The sequence below is a fragment of the Neomonachus schauinslandi genome, chromosome 7, assembly GCF_002201575.2.
Source record: "Neomonachus schauinslandi chromosome 7, ASM220157v2, whole genome shotgun sequence".
Classification (NCBI taxonomy): Eukaryota; Metazoa; Chordata; class Mammalia; order Carnivora; family Phocidae; genus Neomonachus; species Neomonachus schauinslandi.
In genome coordinates, this window is record NC_058409.1 from 136154650 (window position 1) to 136157980 (window position 3331).

The following is a 3331-nucleotide window of genomic DNA, read 5'->3' on the forward strand; positions in this document are numbered from 1 at the left end:
GTGAAAAATGTTGTTGGTATTTTGATTAAGATTGTTTTAAATGTGTAGATTGCTTTGAGTAGTATAGACATTTTATCAATATTTGTTCTTCCAATCCATGAGCATAGAAAATTTTTCCATTTCTTTGTGTCATCTTGAATTTCTTTCATCAGTGTCTTATAAGTTTTCAAAGTACAGGTCTTTCACCACTTTGGTTATTTTATTCCTTCCTCCATATCTTAACCGTTTTTGGTGCAATTGTAAGTGGGATTGATTTCTCCTTCTGTTGCTTTATTATTGATGTATAGAAATGCAACAGATTTCTGTACATTGATTTTGAATCCTGTGACTTCGCTGAATTTATTTATAAGTCCCAGCAGTTTTTTGGTGGAGTCTTTCAGGTTTTCTATAGAGTATCATGTTATCTGTAAATACTGAACGTTTGACTTCTTCCTTGCTAAATTGGATTATTTTTATTTCTTTTTCTTGTCTGATTGCTGTGGCTAGGACTTCTAGTACTCTATTAAATAGCAGTGGTGAGAGTGGACATCACTGTCTTGTTCCTTGGGTAAACCCTTGGGTAAACTGGAAAGCAACATGCAGAAGAATGGAAGTGGACCACTTTCTCACACCCAACACAAAAATAAATTCAAAATGGATTAAAGACCTAAATGTGAGACCTGAAACAATAAAAATCCTAGTGGAGGAGAACACAGGCAGTGACCCATAAAAATCAACACCCCAAAAACCAAATAATTCAATTAAAAATTGGAACTATCCTACCATCCAGTAATTGCATCCAGCAAAACTAGGTTTTCACCCAAAGAATACAAAAATAGTAATTCAAAGGGCTACATGCACACGCGTGTTTATAGAAGCATTATTATCTACAGTAGCCAAATTTTGGAAACAGCCCAAGTGTCCATCAACTGATTAATGGATATAGAAAATGTGGTATATATATACAATGGAATATTACTCAGCCACAAAAAAGAATGAAATCTTGCTATTTGTGATGACATGGATGGAGCTAGAGAGTATTATGCTAAGCAAAATAAGTCAGTCAGAGAAAGACAAATACCATATATTTCACACATATGTAGAATTTAAGAAACAAAACAAATGAACAAAGGGGGAAAAAAAGAGAGCAAGAGAGGCAAACCAAGAAACAGACTCTTAACTATAGAGAACAAACTGATGGTTACCAGAGGCAAGGTGGGTGGTGGGATGGGCAAAATAGGTGATAGGAATTAAGGAGTGCACTTGTGATGAGCACTGGGTGTTGAATGAAGTCTTGAATTATTATATTGTAGACCCGAAACTAATATTACAGTGTATGTTAACTAAGTGAAATTTAAATAAAAACTTAAGAAAATGAAAAGAAGGAATGGAGGAAATAAAGATATAATTTTTTTGTAATGGGCTGAGTCTATCTATAATAAGAAAAAACAAAAGCTGAAGTGAAAGTTCACAGAAGACTTCAAGTATCCCTAACTGTGACACACAGAGATTAGAAATGGTGCTAAATATAGGTGATGTAAATGATTATAAATGTATATTTTGGGGCATATTGAGCAATTTGTGCTGGAGCTTATCAATAAAGAACATATTAAATTTGAAAATAAAGACATCAATAATATACTTCCTGTTTCCATAGATTTGTTTATTCTAGATGTTTCATTTAAATTGTAAAATAGATTATAGTCCATAATCCAAATGCAGATTTTTGAAAGATAGGGGTAAATGCCAAAGTAAAAGTGTTATGCAATTGGTAGGAGGCTAAGAAGTAGACACAAAAATTATAAACAGGATCCCAAAGAGATAAATGCACTGTAGCATTTTTCACAATAGCCAAAACAAAGAAATAACCTCAATATTCCCTGACAGATGAATGGATTAAAAATATGGTCTATATATACAGGATATTATCTAGCCTTAAAAACAAGGGAAATCTGATGCAGGATCTAGTTACAATGTAGCTGTAAAGTGGTGCCTTGTCTTTGCCCCCTGCTCAAAATAAAGCTATTAGCTTTCTAGCCCTGTCCGCCATGGTGCTTAGCAGCCAGGGATGCATGGTTTCAGACATGTTTACCAAGTTAAACACTTGAGGGGCGCCTGGGTGGCTCAGTCATTAAGCGTCTGCCTTCGGCTCAGGTCATGATCCCAGGGTCCTGGGATCAGGCCCCGCATTGGGCTCCCTGCTCAGCGGGGAGCCTGCTCTCCCTCTCCCACTCCCCCTGCTTGTGTTCCCTCTCTTGCTGTGTCTCTCTGTCAAATAAATAAATAAAATCTTAAAAAAACAAAACAAACAAACAAAAGAAACAAAGGAAATCTGCCACATGTGACAACATGGATAAACCTGGAGGATATTATATTAGGTGAAATAAGTAAGCCACAGAAGAACAAATACTGCATGATTCCATTCATATGAGATATCTAAATTAGTCAAACTCATAAAAAGAATAAAATGGTGGTTGCCAGAGACTGGAGAGAGGGAGGACATAGGTGGCTGTTGTTCAACTGGTATTAAAGTTTCACTTTGGCAAAGTGAATCAATCCTAGAGATCTGCTGTACAATATTTTGCATATAGTTAACACTGTATTGTATACTTTAAGTTCTGTACACAGGTTAGATCTCATATTAAGTGTTCTTACATGGAGAAAAGGAAGAAAAGAGAGAAGGAGGGAGAAAAAGCAATAGTATTAGTAAGTTCACCTTGGAGAAAAGGAGAGTGGGTAAAAATAGTAAGTCAAAGATGCTGCCATCAATTCTTTTCTCCTGTGTGAGAATGCTGTTCCTCATATCAAATACGGAATATAAATCCCTTCCCTTAAATCCATGACTTTCCTTGATTAGTGGAATGTGGAGGAGTTAAGATGTTTTGGAGCTTACAATAATTGGTCATAAGAAACTTTGTAGTATCCTTTCACTAGTCTTGGAATTCTTGCTCTGTAGATACTTACGGAAATCCATCACTATGATGTGAGAAGCCCAAGACACATGTAAGTGATTATATATGTTCTCCGATTGAAAACCCCAGTTGAACTCCTTGCTGAAAGCTAGCATCTAGTGCCAGGTACACGAGTGAGCTCTTTTGGATATTAGGTCTAGTTGATCCTTCATATGACTATAGACACTGCCAGTGTCTTACTACTACAACCTTTGACAGACTCCTAGTGAACAGTGTCCATCTGAGCCCAGACATGATAATAAATTGTGTTTTAGGCCAGTAAGTTTGTGGGGTAATTTGTTATCAATAACAAAAGCACAGTTTGAAACTAGAAGTGAGATGTCACCTTAACCTAAAATGTGTGATATTGGCTTAGGGGCTTAGAACATGTGATCTCAGGA

At 36.1% G+C, this 3331-nt stretch overlaps 1 non-coding gene across 1 annotated transcript; it reads left to right on the top strand.

The window, feature by feature from the left end:
- The first annotated feature begins 1934 nt into the window (after nt 1–1934).
- Nucleotides 1935–2065, top strand: LOC123325423. The gene has a single exon (XR_006540427.1). It is a non-coding gene; the product is annotated as a small nucleolar RNA SNORA63 (small nucleolar RNA).
- The last annotated feature ends 1266 nt before the right edge of the window (nt 2066–3331 follow it).